The sequence below is a fragment of the Panthera leo genome, chromosome C2 (assembly GCF_018350215.1).
Source record: "Panthera leo isolate Ple1 chromosome C2, P.leo_Ple1_pat1.1, whole genome shotgun sequence".
Taxonomy (NCBI): Eukaryota; Metazoa; Chordata; class Mammalia; order Carnivora; family Felidae; genus Panthera; species Panthera leo.
Genome location: NC_056687.1, coordinates 68,956,173 through 68,972,346, shown reverse-complemented (window position 1 = coordinate 68,972,346; position 16,174 = coordinate 68,956,173). Strand labels below are relative to the sequence as shown.

The 16,174-nt window shown below is 43.4% G+C and overlaps 1 protein-coding gene and 1 long non-coding RNA gene across 6 annotated transcripts in view; one reads left to right on the top strand and one right to left on the bottom strand.

Moving 5' to 3' along the window:
- The window catches only part of MYLK (myosin light chain kinase), a 278,996-nt gene that overhangs the window by 114,302 nt on the left and 148,520 nt on the right, over window positions 1-16,174 (top strand). The window lies entirely within an intron of this gene.
- LOC122198483 lies at window positions 9,562-15,725 on the bottom strand. The gene is made up of 4 exons (XR_006193002.1): window positions 15,617-15,725; window positions 14,886-14,950; window positions 9,869-10,024; window positions 9,562-9,778 (listed from the first exon to the last, which is right to left on the bottom strand). It is a non-coding gene; the product is annotated as an uncharacterized LOC122198483 (long non-coding RNA).

The following is a 16,174-nucleotide window of genomic DNA, read 5'->3' as shown; positions in this document are numbered from 1 at the left end:
CCTTGAATGCTGGGATGCTGTCTGGGAAGGTAAGAAGTGAATTCTGATGTTGCATGTCAGACCTGAGAGCTCCTTCAAGTTTGAGCTCTGTGCCCTGCCCCTGCTCAAGAGCACATTGAAATGAAAGGGAGGGTGTGGGGGCTCAGTGACAGTGATTAGACACCTGTATCCTCCTGACAGAGCTGTCTGAGTGGTGGTAAGGTTGATGCCTCATTTTTTTCTCATCTGGTGGCGCACTGAGTCCCTGAGTGACTCCTAAGAGGTGCAGGTCCATCCCTCTCAGAAGACTCCAGCAGGGTTTAGGGCAGGCCAAGGCAGCATGAGTAAGGTGGGGCCTGTTGGGTGCTGGTGTTTGAGATGGCAGGCACAGGCTTGGGAGGCAGGGCTGCCTGTGAAATGTGAAGGACTTGGCAAGCTCAGCCCCAAACCCTGGGAAGGCTGACAGGGGAGTAAAAAATGAGACTGGGAGAGTTGGAGCCAGGAAGGCAAGGAAAAGCAAATCAAATCTGGATCCTGATTTAAAAGGCATTAGGCTGAGCAGAGCCGGGCACCTGAACATACTTTCCACAGCCTGTCATGCAGGGCTTGCATCATCCGTGAGCAGCGAGGGGAGGTTGAGGCCGTGGGGACTGGTTCCCCCGGCTGCAGCCCCCACAAGCAGGCCACTCAGAGGCAGACGCCACTCCACGGAATACCAGAGGGCAGGGTGACCTGCCAAGGTTAAGTCCAGGAAGGAGGGGAGACACTGGTCTCTGGAAGTGGTGAACATAATGGCCCAGTGCCGGTCAGCCACACACACATATAACCGGTGCTGGCACTTGACTAATGACTTACTTGGGGCAAAGCTCTTTTATAATGAAGTCAGGTCAGCCACCACTACACTTCTACCTGCTCATTTCCAGCAGCCAAGGTATGGCTATTGGAAGCTTGGGGTGAAATCTGGACATCTAGGTGCCTGAGTCATTGATGGAGATACTGTGTAGAGTGGTTTCTTACAAGAGGTCCATCAGAACCCACTGGGGCACTTGAAGTCTCCCACACCTTATCCCAAGGGGGTGAGACCAAGCAATTTGCATCTGAACACATTCACATCCCATACAGGTTATTCTTTAAGCCACCAAAGGGAGACCATTGGAAGCAAAGGTCATGACCTCAGGCTTTGCTTCATGTTGGGGAGCATGTGGGAATGGCCAAAGCAGTGGAAAAGGAGGTACAGTCTTCCTTCTGGGAATGATGTATCTGACAATTGAGAAGGTGTTCTCTCTCTTTTTTTAAAAAAATGTTTATTTATTTTTGAGACAGAAAGAGCACAAGCTGGGGAGCTGCAAAGAGAGAAGGGGACATCCGAAAAAGCAGGCTCTGCGCTGACAGCAGAGGGCCTGATGTGGGCCTCGAGCTCACGAACCATGAGATCATGATCTGAACTGAAGTCAGATAGATGCTCAACCAACTGAGCCACCCAGGCTCTCTGAGAAGATGTTCTCTTAATTGGTGGGCTGCTCAAGCACATGGTTGACTCATATAGATCAGTGGTTCTCACTGTACCTGCTTATCCACATGTATATACATTTAGTACATAAGCAGATACAGAGCATATCTGTGCCTTATACATAAAAAGGAAGATTTTTGCCTCTCCTCCCTAAACCCGATTTCACCCCCCTGGGGTGTACCCTCATACAAGATTAAGTTTTATAATGGTTAGAATCTTCGACTGGGATGGAGTTAAGGGATCAGAAAAGAGCAAAGGGAAAATATGGGGTAAGAATAGCACACAGAAATGAGTGCTCTACAGTTTGTGTAGTTGCAAAAGATGGGCTACTAATATGACTATAAGCTTCCTAAAAATCATGGTCAGGCGCAAGACCCATTTTGTCCTCAAAAAGTAAACCAGTTTCAGGGTGCATGTGTGGCTTAGTCGGCTAAGCATCTGACTCTTGATTTCAGCTCAGGTCATGATCTCATGGTTCGTGAATTCAGGCCCCATGATGAGCTCTGCACTGGCAATGCAGAGCCTGCTTGGGGTTCTCTCTCTCCCTCTCTCTTTGCCCCTCCCTCCCTCCCTCTCTCTTGCTCTCTCTCAAAATAAATAAATAAGCATTTAAAAAAAAAAGTAAACTGGTTGCTCAGGAGGTGCCATCACAGGACATAAGTAGTAGGGGGGTCTCAAGATGGTGTGTGCCTATGGATATGTACGTACTTATCCTTGTGCAAATAAGGGGATCGATCTAGATTTTTAAAGCAGTGAGAGATGCTATTTGGGCAGAAGAATAGAGGACCCTGGCTCTGTCACAGTCCTCTCTCCTGTGATTCTCTCCTAAAACTCACCATGGTCATCTGCCCTGCCTTTTCCCAAACTGGCTCACCTGTTTTTCTTCACCTCATCTCCTTTGTGGCCCTGAGATCTCTCTGTTCTACATTCCTTCATGCTCCCTGAACCTCTCAGTGCCCCCAGTCAGGTGAGAGGTGTGGCCTCCAGAGGTAGAAGTTGTGGGGGGGGGGGTGCGGTAAGTAGACAGAACTCCCGCTGTGGCTGAAGGCCATCAATGCCTCTGGGAGGCCTAGTTCACCTTGACTTCTTCTTCAGGAAGAAGTGGCCAGCCCTGTGCTCATAAGCATGTGCTTGCCAAGGCTCAAATGGTCATAAAATGTCAGGGCAGGACACAGAGACCTCTGTGCATACCTTGTGCAGTGGGGCCGTGGGAGGAGCAGAAAGACCATGGGCTTTGCAGCCAGGACATCTGGGTTTGAATTTCTTCTACTTAGTTCTCTAAGTTTCACAGATGAGCTGGGAATAATAATTCCCATTTCACAGCATGATTGGGAGGGAGGGTTGATACAATAGAAGTGTGCCAGCACATAGTAGTTGCCTAATAAAATGATAGGCATTATATCAGTAATATGATCAGGATCACTGGTCTGCCATAACACCACTCTAAAAGTCTTGTTCTAAGAATGTTTTAAAGTAAAAATATAATATGCTATTTAAGAACATTTAGAAAAGCAAAAGTAGAAAAAAGCTTAAAACTACTTACTCATCGTTCCACCTTGCTATATTATAATTTTGTTTGATGGTTCTTGTGTTCCTTTGTTAAGCTGGGGGTTTCTTTTGTTGTCAAGGTAGGGATAACTATAGGATTTATAGGGGCAGGTGCCAGACTTGATTTTGAATTCAGTCCCATCTTTTTGTAGCTGTAACCTTGGGTAATTTGCTTAGTTACTCTGGAAGTCACTTTCCTATCTGTAAATAGGAATACTACTACCCATATGGTGGCATTGTTTAAAGAAAGTATATTTGCTGCATATGTCATATAAATAAGTGCTTAATCACTGATAGTCATAATTAAAATCATTCATACTGTTTTGTATCCTGCTTTTTCAACCCAACACTTCGTTCTTCAAATCACTGTCAACATAATTTTAATGGCTAATATTCCATTAAATTCGACATACTACCATTTACTGAGACATTTCTCTACTGGTGGTTATTTAGATTATTTTTAATATTTCCTTTTACAAATTAAATTCTGATGAACATCTTTATATGAGGCTTTCAATGCCATATCCTGGGTTAGCTTAGTTTATAGTAGGGGGATTCGTGGAAGAAAGGCTTTGGGCATTTTTAAGTTCAAATGCTTTCCATTAGGCTAGTCTTCAGCTGGCACTGGCATCAGTGAGGGATGAGACAGCCCCAGTCTTTAGGACCCATCTGCTCCTGCATCTGTGTTGTGCACACTCTGTCCTCGTGGCATGCCCTTCTACCAGCATCTTCCTGCCTCACCTCTCAGTCTGGTTCTTCCCCGTCTCTGCCACACTTCTCTCCGAGCCAGAATCCTTCATTGGGCCTCAGTCTGCAACTGTCCTCTGGCTTCACCTCCTGGTGCTGGCTTCCCAGTCCTGGTTAATTTATCAATTTATTAATTTATATCGTTAATTTATTCAGTCACAAAAGAAGGACATGGTGCTCAATTATGCTCTCGAGAATACTCCTGTGGGAGTTGGGGAAGGGGCACTGGTGAAAAATCTTGTCAAAAGACTAGGTGGTATTGGAATAGCTTTTTGATATCTGGAACCTTCTTGCCTGTGATCCTATTACTCCCCTGAAAGGCTACAGTGGAAAAAGCATGAACTTAGAGACCTTGTACAAATAACTTACTTACCTGCTTTGACCTTCATTTTCCTTACCTGTAAAATTAGCATAGTAATGCGGACCTTCCAGGGCTATTGGGAGGATTAAGTGAAATGATGTGCACAGTGAGGTCAAATGTCCACGCCCTCCATCCTGTGTAGCAGGAGGAAGAGTGGAAGGCCTTCGAAGGCCTGTGCTGTGGTCTTTGTGACCCTGCAAAAGTGTTAGAACCCCAGCCTGACCTGCTTGTATGTTGCTTAGGAGAGGAGCTGAGAAGTGACAGGAAAAAGGTTTCATGTGCAGTTCATGAGTTAAGAGAATATCACTTAATTGTGGGCTTGATGGAAAACATTATGTGAAGTTGGTTTAGATCTTTCCAGAGGTCTGCCAGCAACCTCAGAAGTGGAGCCTTATTGAAAACAGCTGGAGAGGAGGTTGGCGCCCAGCCTCTCCCTGCTTTTCCATGCCCCAGAGCTGTCTTGCTCTGTGGACAGAGCTCAGCCCCAGGACTCTGCCAAGGGCCCTGGCAGCCTCAGCTGGGGACAGGCGGTGGCTCTGCCCAGCTGCAGACTCCAGCTTAAAGGTTGAAACCAGTTAAACCACAGAGGATTTGGCTAGGACTGCCAGTTAGTATTTCTTTCAGGGCTTGGAGTTAACCACTGACTTGAGTCCTTGCAGGATGAGTTAACTATTGTGAGGTTCTCTGGGCAGAGGCGAGGGCTGCCTGCTGGGCGAGTGGCACACGGACTCCATTGTCCTTTGAAGTCCTCTGAGCTGTCCTGCTGGGCTCCAGCTAGGGAATGAGGACGCTGTTCCAGGCACCCATGTGGAAGCCACCCCGCCCACCGCTGTGAAGGGCCTTCCATGGAGCACGCTGCCTGCTCTGCTACAGCCAGAGCCCATTTGGTCTCATTCCAAATGGTCACCAGCCATGCTGACTTCAGCCAAATTTTCATAAAGGATGGTGTGTCATTCTCTCAGCCTTCCTTTCTGAGGGGACTCACAGCTAGTCTCTTTTTTTATTTAGTCTCATCAAAATGTGCTCCTAGCAAATTTGAACCTAAGTTGTTCAACTTTTTTGGTGCTTTGAAAGTAGAATATATTCATTGTAAAAGTAAAAATTGAAAATACGGAAAACATGGAAAAGCAAATAATCCCACCACTAGAGATAATAGCTTTTACATTTTTGTAGATTTCCTGCTAATTTTTTTCTTTTATAACAGGAAGAAAGTATGTGATTATTAAATGACATCTTATCCATATTAAAAAACTATAGTTTGTAAGCTCCCTTTTTACTTTTTAATGAACATTTTCTTACATGCCTCAAGATTATAATTTTTAGCAATGTATATAGTATTTTACCTTCTTGTTGTATTGTAATTATTTTATTTTGTTTTTTTTTTTTTTAACATTTATTTATTTTTGGGACAGAGAGAGACAGAGCATGAACGGGGGAGGGGCAGAGAGAGAGGGAGACACAGAATCAGAAGCAGGCTCCAGGCTCTGAGCCATCAGCCCAGAGCCTGACACGGGGCTCGAACTCACGGACCACAAGATCGTGACCTGAGCTGAAGTCGGACGCTTAACCGACTGAGCCACCCAGGCGCCCCATGTATTGTAATTATTTTAAATAGACTGTATTAGGCTTTGGATTTCTAGTATTTAATCTTTTAAATAACTTAAACTTACATCCATTTTCCAGGACATCTTTGATAATTCCTAAGGCAGATAATAGACTTAGTGAATCTTGTTAAGTCTTTTGATAGCTATTTCCAAACTGTTAAGGTAGCCATATGCAATCAGCATGACTATGCTAATCTTATAAGAAAGAAAAATGAAGATCAGATTATTACCCTCACATCAGTAACATTTAAAAATTTAACTTTCCCCGACTCTCATAAGTATTAGTAATCACTTTAATCAAAGATACTACATTTTATTTTACATTTGCTTGCTGCCTTTAAATTAAACATTTCTTTGTATATTTGGCTGCCTCATGAACTTCTTGGTAATATCCTTTACTTTTCCCATTATGTGTTCTTTTTATTTAGACATATAGACATTTTATATATGGAGGATCTCCACCTTTGTATTCTGTATATAATTTAGATATTTTTAGTTTGATTACCTTTTAATTCTGGTCATGGCTTTACTTTTGTACAAAGGTTTAAATTTATGTAGTCACATATCTTAAAATTTTTTTTCAATATATGAAGTTTATTGTCAAATTGGTTTCCATACAACACCCAGTGCTCATCCCAAAAGGTGCCCTCCTCAATACCCATCACCCACCCTCCCCTCCCTCCCACCCCCCTCAACCCTCAGTTTGTTCTCAGTTTTTAAGAGTCTCTTATGCTTTGGCTCTCTTCCACTCTAACCTCTTTTTTTTTTTTTTTTTTTTCCTTCCCCTACCCCATGGGTTTCTGTTAAGTTTCTCAGGATCCACATAAGAGTGAAACCATATGGCATCTGTCTTTCTCTGTATGGCTTATTTCACTTAGCATCACACTCTCCAGTTCCATCCATGTTGCTACAAAGGGCCATATTTCATTCTTTCTCATTGCCACGTAGTACTCCATTGTGTATATAAACCACAATTTCTTTATCCATTCATCAGTTGATGGACATTTAGGCTCTTTCCATAATTTGGCTATTGTTGAGAGTGCTGCTATAAACATTGGGGTACAAGTGCCCCTATGCATCAGTACTCCTGTATCCCTTGGGTAAATTCCTAGCAGTGCTATTGCTGGGTCATAGGGTAGGTCTATTTTTAATTTTTTGAGAAACCTCCACACTGTTTTCCAGAGTGGCTGCACCAATTTGCATTCCCACCAACAGTGCAAGAGGGTTCCCATTTCTCCACATCCTCTCCAGCATCTGTAGTCTCCTCATTTGTTCATTTTGGCCACTCTGACTGGCGTGAGGTGATATTTGAGTGTGGTGTTGATTTCTATTTCCCTGATGAGGAGTGATGTTGAGCATTCTTAAATTTTTTTTTAATGTTTATTCATTGTTTTGAGAGCCAGAGAGAGCCAGAGCATGAGTGGAGGAGGGGCAGAGAGAGAGGGAGACACAGAATCTGAAGCAGGCTCCAGGCTCTGAGCTGTCAGCACAGAGCCCGACGCGGGGCTCGAACCCACAAACTGTGAGATCATGACCTGAGCTGAAGTCAGACGCTTAACTGACTGAGCCACCCAGGTACCCTTGTAGTTACATATCTTTATGGGTTCTGCCGTTAGTGTCAAGCTTGGGATGTCTAAGATTATATCTGCATTTCTTTTCTTTTTTTTTTACTTTAATATTTTATTTCAACCAAAATGGATGTTTCTATGTATAGTGTGAGGCAGGGATCTGACTAAGATTTTTTTCAAGTGATCCATATTTAATAATCCAATTTTTCCCATTAATTTGAAGCCACTTTTATCATATACTAAAGTCTCATGTATAAACTTTGTTTTAGGATTTTCTGGACTGTTTTACTAACCACTATGTATACTCTTGTATCAGAACCAAAATGGTTTTTATTATTATAGCTTTTTAACATTTCCATATCTAATAGCATAATCCCACTGATTACTTTGAAACCAAGGGCAAAGTACTTTTCATTATTGATTCAAAACATACGTTGTTTAGAAAGTTTTGAAACTGTCATTATATGGGAACTTTGCACTTACTAAGTTTATTCCTAGATGAAGTGTGTGTGTGTGTGTGTGTGTGTGTGTGTGTGTACTTTTTCTAACTGGTAATAGTTACTACACATGAAAACAGTCTTACTTTTTGAGTAGTTTATAACAGGATAAAGCCAATATCAGAGATATATGTGTAGACTTTAATGCTTTTATTATTGAACAAAAAAAATACTAAAAATTAATGAACCATGCTTTCAACTCATAAAATCAAAGAATAGAACAAACTGAAGAAAAACAGAAGCAAGATATTTATACAGAAGAAGTAAGTTCATTGTGAAGTAGGAAAATGATATTAATTAATAAATTTAAGGACTATTCTTGGCAATATGACATAGGTAAACCTAACCAGGCCAACCAAAGAAAAACACAAAATGTAGAAATGAGACTCTAACCACTGATCTGGAGTTGACAAAAATGACATTTTCATGTTTAACTTTGATAATACACTTGAAAATCTTGAAAGAAACAGATTTTTCGAAGAAAATAGGAGCTGCCAAAATTGACTAAAAAAGAAATTGAAAACGTGAAAAGTTTCGTGGAAGAAACTGGAAAGGTTGAGGAAATACATCCTGAAAAGATGCTAGACCAGATAGTTTCGTGAGTGAGTTTATGAAACCCTTCAAGGAATGCGTCATTCTAAGCTCTGTATTTGTAGCACAAAGGTTATTTATGTTGCAAATGGAATATTTCTTTCATGTCCTCTCTCACCTTAATGCATTCAGTTCCATTAAATTCTTAGAAAACTGGGACTTGGGTTGGAAGGTATCCCTGACTGACAACATCCCAGCCAGATGGTTCTCTAGCCTCCTTATGGACGCTTGTGCAGGTGGGGATCTACCATGTTACATTTATGTTATCCCTCCTTGTATGAGCCTAAATCTGCCTGCCTACATGATAGACCCATATATCCCTGTTCTGTCCTCTGGAGCTGCACAACACAGAGAGTCTGTTAGATAAGAGCTCTTCATATATTAAAAACAGATACGCTCTTATTTGGTGTGCTTTATTTCAGGCTAAGTATATCTATTTCCATCAGTTAATCTCTATGTTCCTTCAGTAAATTTCTGTTGAACACCTGCAAGGTGCCAGCAGGGCAGTGACCACTTTGCAGATCATGAGCCCCTTCCTCAGTGTCCCATTAATGTGTGGCACCTGTATCTGGTGGTCAGGCTGAATGGGACTGCCTTCTCCTTATTTGGACACTGTGCTTTGTTAGTGGCTTGAGAGTGAGTAACATTTAGGAGACTTTGGCCCAGCTCCTTTTACACGTGAGCTACCGCCACCTCAGATTTTGCCTAGTTGAGGATTTAGAACCTTCACATGACTTGTTCTCTTTTCATTTCTATTTATTTGGACCTTTGGTCCTTTAGAATGTTGATTCTGTTAGCTAACATGTTATGCTCTGCAGCTCTCTGGGGGCCAGTATTGATGCCAACTTCAGTTCTCCTGAGCAGACTTGTGTAATCTTTGTTCAAGTAATTAATAAAAATGTTGATGCAAGGGAGAAATATGGAGTCCTGGGACCTACCAAAGAGACTGTGTCATTAATTTAAAAATACATATTATTGATCACCTAGTGTGTGCCAAGCAGTGTGCTAGCAGTTGGTGATTCATCGGTGAACCAAACCATTATAGTTCTTTCTGGGGGCAGCAGATACAGCCTATTGCTGGGACAGATGAGAGTAACCATGCATAGAATGAATGATACAGTGTGATAAGACCCTGAAGGAAGAACACACAGTGCCATGAGAACATAACAGCATGACCTCATTTGGGAAATCAAGAAAGGTGTCTCTGAAATGACACTTGAGCTGGGAGAGAAGAGAGATCAGCCAACCATCCATCCACTCAGTAGTGGATTTAGTAGTCATGCTGGGTATGGAGAGAACTTCAAAAGAGGTGTAATGTCTAGTTCCCCCTCTTGAGTAACTCACAGTCTTACAGGGAGTGGTGCCAAATGTGCCTGGAATAAACAAAATCATAACCTGTGTTAGTGGTAAAGGTGCTGTCATCCCAGATTGTTATGAGCCATTCTGACTTAAAGTATTCTCACTTTTTCCAGTAAAGTCATCCAGCTATCCTTGGAGTTCCAATATTTTGATGTTGAAACTTTTATAACACCGACTCCTTCTTGCACCTGGAGGCTGCCCATAAATCACTTGTCAGATAATGCGTCCTGGTTCTATGGAAAATATGGTCACCGTGCTTGCTGTGGGGCAGAAAGAAATATGAAAGGTGATGTAATGGCAATTGGTTGCCCCAGATTTTCTGAGATAGGCCTGATTTTAAACGGTCTGTTTTGAGATCAGATAAATGTCTGCTGGCTTTAAAAATGTAATCCCTTTAGATAATAGTGTAGGTGCAGGAAGTTGGGAGGTGGGGGAGATCAGAGGGGGCTGGATAGTTGGAGAGGCTTTCTAGAGAGGGAGGAGTGGTCCTAGGGGAGTGGCAGAGGGGAGGGATGGAGCATCTTGGACTTTCTCCTCACTTGGTTCTACTAGCCGTGCACATTGCTAGGGTGTCTGTCGTATTCACCTAGCAGTGTATGGTGTGTGCTTTTGAAAGGGCAAAATTAGGAGGGTAAAGCTGATGTGTGACACATCCTATATGCAAATATAAAAACTATAGTTATCTCCTTTTGCAAATGGGAGATAACAGAGAATTGGTTGTATTGACATTTAGCTCTGACTTTGGGATATTTTTCTGGGCTTTATAAATAATTACTACCTACTGAGAGACGGAGCTCTGTCCCCAGTATCCAATCTGCAGGTGTGTTTGGAGAACTAGGCCCTCTTGTGGCCAGGGGTTAGGAGTAGCAGTGGTCTGAGCCCTGAGTGCTGTTAGGGGTCTTTGATTTAGAGCAGGCCTTGGTGAGTCGCGCAAGTCAGACTTCCCTGTGTTCCATGGGTCTTCCCCTCAGATGACCCAGCAGGGCAGTCAGAGCCGAGAATTCTCTCTGCCATGGCCCGCATTCGTGGCTTGCACCCTGGTGGCAGATCCTGCCAGGGGCAGCAAAATCAGTTCAAAAGAAGCTGAGTGAGGGCCAAAGCAACATTGGTTTTTTCCATTTCTCCTTGTCCAGCAAAAAGAAGGAAAAATATACCGACTTTGGAAATGGGACCCTGGCCCTGGACCCAGCTGTGAGGCTCTTAAAACAGAAAACGGCTTTGGAATAAACAGTGCTCTCATGCTTGCGTCCTGCAGGTCTCTGGGGGCCAGGAGTTCTGGGGCCCCAGGCGTGCCCATTCCTTCTAGGCTGTAGACTGGCCTGGCTCCCCTCTGTCTCCGGGGCAGGAACCCCCTGACTTGTTCAGGCTGCAGCAGGCTTGGTGGAGGGGGCAGGGAGTGTTACAGGAATTCCCAGAGTCTGGGGGCTCCCTGAGAAGGTGAGTGGTGTGGGTAGAAGGAGCTAAGCTTTTCTGGAATAACGTGGGCTGTCTAGGGACATAACAAGTTTACAGATCCTTTTCCCATACCCAACCTGAAGATGACCTTTTTTAACAAACAACAGAAAGTATGAACCAAGCAATTTCTCAGGAGCCCCCAGGACCACTCCCAACAGTCAGCTTCCCCCAAAACATCCCATCAGCACATTCTTCCCTAGAACTTGCTTCTCCTGCCACTTCCTGCCACTCCCCAGGGGACCAACCCCACCCATCTTTACCTCTTCCCCACCCTTCTTGTCAGGCCTGGAGGTGACTATGGCTGACTTGCTTCATTCAGTAAAGGCCTTATGTAGGGTGACCCTGGTGCCTGCCAGCGTGTCTAACAGCTGCTTGGACTGCACCTGGAATTCTCTCAGCTGGTTGGCCTCAGCAGTTACCTACACTGAGGTGGGGGCAAGCCCTGCCTACAGACTCCTTAACCCACATTAGTAACAAGAGCTTTTATGTAACGGTGGCACTGTTTTTATTTGTTCCAGTTCTCTGTGACAAGAAAAGGAGAGCAGATGCTCCAGCTTTCTGTAGATGTCTGTTCACCATCCTTCTTGGATTAGGGATGTTCTAGGGGTTGGGGAAGAAGGCCTGTTTGGGCTGCAGCACCCCCCGCATAGCAAACCTTTGAGCTTCTCTTACAGTAATCTTGGAAATGGACTGGCTGTGAATCCCTCTCTAACAGCTGGGGGTTGTTTAGGCCAAAGCAGGATCCACTGACCCTGTTCACCGGCTCTGGGGGTGTAGGAGGCACCTAGACTTCTAGGCAATGACTATAGCTGCCATTTGCAGGGCTGGCCTCCTCTGGGGACGAACATACTTGGTACCAGCTCAGCTGGGCCCCAGTCCCTCTGGATCCCTGAGGATCACATAGGCGAAAGGGACATTGGCAGGTTGGGGGAGGGGGAGAAAGTTTGAATTTTGTTTTGACTAAATAACTGGGCAGCATTTCCCCTCCATTTTTTCTAGATGCTTCTTCAGAAATAAATTTCAGTGGCTTGGACTGGGAAGTCTAAATCTGCTGTAAATGAGTGTTTTGAACTAGGATTCAAACCCCTCTGATATTCCCCTGCCCCCAACACGCCCCCAACACACACCCAGTGAAGCACCACATGCACAGGCATGCTCACAGTAGGACCTCATTTGAGGGTCTTGGCAGTTGTGTCTTCTCTCTTTCCTGTGTCCCCTGGAGTCCTGCCCTGAAATTCCTGAGCTTGTGTAAGAACTTCACCGCGGACTAGATCAAGCCAAAATAGCTGCCCTGGTTATACCGGAACTGTCTGTGGAGGGACATTCAGAGAACTGGAGGGAGCCCCAGGGCTCTGCTGCACCTGCACCACCCCGCCTGGGATCCTCCTTGGTTCAGGAGTCACCTCTGCTGGCCCATCCCAGCATGAGGTCCCTGAGGGGCTGCCAGAAGGATCAGCAGAGCTACTGGGGACCATCTGGCTTCTGGTAAAGCTTGAATGGCTTGTTCTAGGGACCCAGCCCTTTCAGTCGCCCAGCCCAGCTCCCTTGGAGCACAGCACTGTGTTGAGAGGTGGCCTGGGATTCCTGCTGTAGTAACCACAATGATCCTCCCTCTCTACATGCTCCCACAGTCCTCCACACAAGCCTCTCTCAGGGCGCTGTCTATGCTCTGACAGGTTGCACACCCCTGTCATCCAGCACACCGGGAGCCACTCCTGGCTGGAGAACTTGCTGTATTCATCTTACTGCCTGGCCCAGAGAGAAAGCCTATGTGGGTAAGGACAGAGTGAGGCAGAACTAGGCAGGGACCAGGTCGTGCAGGGCCTTGTGAGCCATAGTGACTGGATTTTATTCTAGTGCAATAAGAAGCCATTGGAAAATTTTTAAATAGAGAAGTAACTTTGGTCTCAATTACATTTTTTAAACTTTTATTTCTTGATTTTAATACTTAAAGCTATTGTGTTACAGGCAATGTAGTGTTTGGCAAAGGGATACCCCTATAGGTATTTGAAACAAAACAATTCAGAAATAAGTCTACATACATATGACTCATTGATTTTTTTTTTATTGTGTAAAATATACATAGCATAAAGTTGACCATTTTAACCATGCTTCAATGTCCCATTCAGCGGCATTAAGTGCATTCACACTGCTGTGCAACTGTCCCCACCACCCAATCTCCCAAACTTTTTTCATCTTAGAAACCTGAAACTCTATACCTATTAATAATAATTCCGCATGCCCCCTCCTCCTACCCCCAGCAACCACCGTTGTGTTTTCTGACTACTCTGGGTACCTCCTAAAAGTAGAATCAAGCAGTATTTGTTCTTTAGTGACTGGCTTACCTCATTCAGCCTGATGCCTTCAGGGTTCATTCATTGTATTGTGTATCAGAATTTCCTTCCTTTCTAGGGCTGAATAATATTCCATCCTATGTGTGTACCACCTTTTGTTTTATGCATTCATCTATTGATGGAAACCAGGGTTGCTGCCTTCTTTTGTCTATTGTGAATAATGCTGCTACGAACGTGGTTGTGCAAATAACCATTCAAGTCCTGGTTTTCAGTTCTTTAGGGTTTATACTCACAAGTGGAGTTGCTGAATTATATGGTAGTTATATTTTTAATTTTTTGAGGACCCTCCATACTTTTTTTCCACAGCAGCTACGCCATTTTACATTCCCCCCAACAGTGCGCATCCCCCCACAATATTCCCCCCAACATTCCCCCCAACAGTGCACAGGGCTCCAGTTTCTCCTTGCCAACACTTGTTATTTTCTGTGTTTTTTTTTTATAATGGCCATCCTTAAAATGTGCTTTTATAAAAAAGAAAATGGAAACTTGTAAAATTATGGCAACATAAACAAAAGCAGATGAAAGAAGTCAACAGGTTGATGGACAATGGAAAGTGAATAGATGACTGACTGGCTTTGGCTTCAGCATTTTGTGTTGTGCAGTGCCTGTGGTTAGGGGAATGGACAACAAGAAAAATAAGCTAGGTTGTGCCAGAAAATTCCTAAAGGGCTGAGGAATTGGAGGCATCAAGTACTTTCAAAGCCTGGGTTGTGCAGTGAAGCTGAAAACTGGAGGGTTGATTAAAAGTCTAATAAGAATCAATTAGGCCTGGATCCCCTCCTGTGCTCTGTGCACCAGACCACTACTCCTTCTCTACACTCTGAAAGACCAAAGGTTCTCTATGGAGAGACTGAACCTGACCAACTCTCAACTCCTGGACACAAGGCCCAGCTGAAGCCAGAGGTCTATGGGCAAGTCAGTATACTAAATAAGAGCCTCATGGCCTTCCCTCATTCCCAGTGCTCAATGCTGGTAGACAGATGTAATTACCATGTCCCCATCACCACCATCAAAGCAGCAAATGGGAAGATTCTTCTTTGTGGAAACAGATCATCTCGAGAGAGAATTTCCACAAAAATTGACAGTTGAGGGTTTTTTACCACTTTACTGGGAGGCCCAACAAGTTGCCAAGGCCCCACCTGTGTGCATGGAGCTTTTTAATTTCTTCACTTATACATATGAACATCAGTGGAGGATCATCAGATGTTCAAGGGAAGCCTCTGTTAGGAAAGAGACAAAAAGAACCAAGAAAGGAACCAGATAGAAATAGAGGCCACAAAAAACAGAAGACTTTGAAGAAATTTAATCTCACCTTAGAGATAAGATGTTGCTTCCATTAAACAAGAAGAGGCTATTATTCAAAACAGCTTTGAAAAACTGAAAAAGAAAGAGTTTTTTGAAGTTAATGAAGCCAAAATAATAACTTCAATAGACTGGAAAATAAAATTGAGCATATCTCCTGGAGAAAACAAAAATAAGGAAGAAGGAAATAAGTGAGAAAAAAAAAGAAATGTAGAGGGTCAACTAATTGGGCTAATATCCAACTCATAAGAGTTCTAGAAAAAGAACATTTAAAAAAAACACAGTGGAGCCAGAATTGTCAAAACACAAATTCCTAAAAATCGAAAGACAAAGTTTACCAATAATGAGGAGACTATTACCAAAGATCCAATATGAGTGAACAGAGAAGGCACCCACACAGGGCCGCCTGGGTGGCTGAGATTGTTAAGTGTCAGACTTAGGCTCAGCTCATGATCTCCCAGTTTGTGATTTTGAGCTTTTTGCATCAGGCTTTTTGCTGTCAGCACAGAGGCTGCTTGGGATCCTCTATCTCCCTCTCTCTTTGCTCCTTCTCTCTCTCTCTCTCTCTCAAAAGTAAGTAAACATTTTTAAAAAGAGAGAAAACACTCACACAAAGGCAAATCTCCATGACATTTTAGACTGTCAGAGATAAAAGGGAAGATTCTAAAAGTTTAGAAGTAAAACATACACACATGTGCGTGTGCAGCACATCAGAGATGAGCAATCGGTGTGGCACTGTACCTGTCAGTAGCGACACTGGATGCCAGCGACATTGCTTTCAAATGCCATGAAATAATACCTTCAAAATGTTGAAGAAAAAATTTTTTTCCATTTAGAATTCCATTCCTAGATGAACTGTAAGTTGAGCATAAAGTTAGAATATTGACACTCAAAAATGCCAGCTTTAAAAATTGTAACCTTCTATGCATTCATTCTTAAGAAACCACTGGAAGAGGATATATTCAGTCAAAATGTTGATAGACACCAGGAAATGTCCAAGAGATGGGGAAGGACCACTATCCATCAGGCTTAGAAAGCATCCAGTTTAGATTGGAGGAGGAGGAGAAAATATTCCAGGAAGGATATCTCCAAAGGAGAACAAAATCAAAGCAAGTGGTGAATTAATTATCTGATGTGTTTGATCATTACTGAGAAGTTTATAGTTCTCCTAAGAAGTTGAGGTTCTTAAAAAAGCTAAGAAAAACAAAAGTATGGCAGTTATTAACCCTAGAAAAAATGAAAAGTTCAAAACATTTAATTGTAATATACTCTGCAACTGGACAGTGAGCAAAGTTGAAA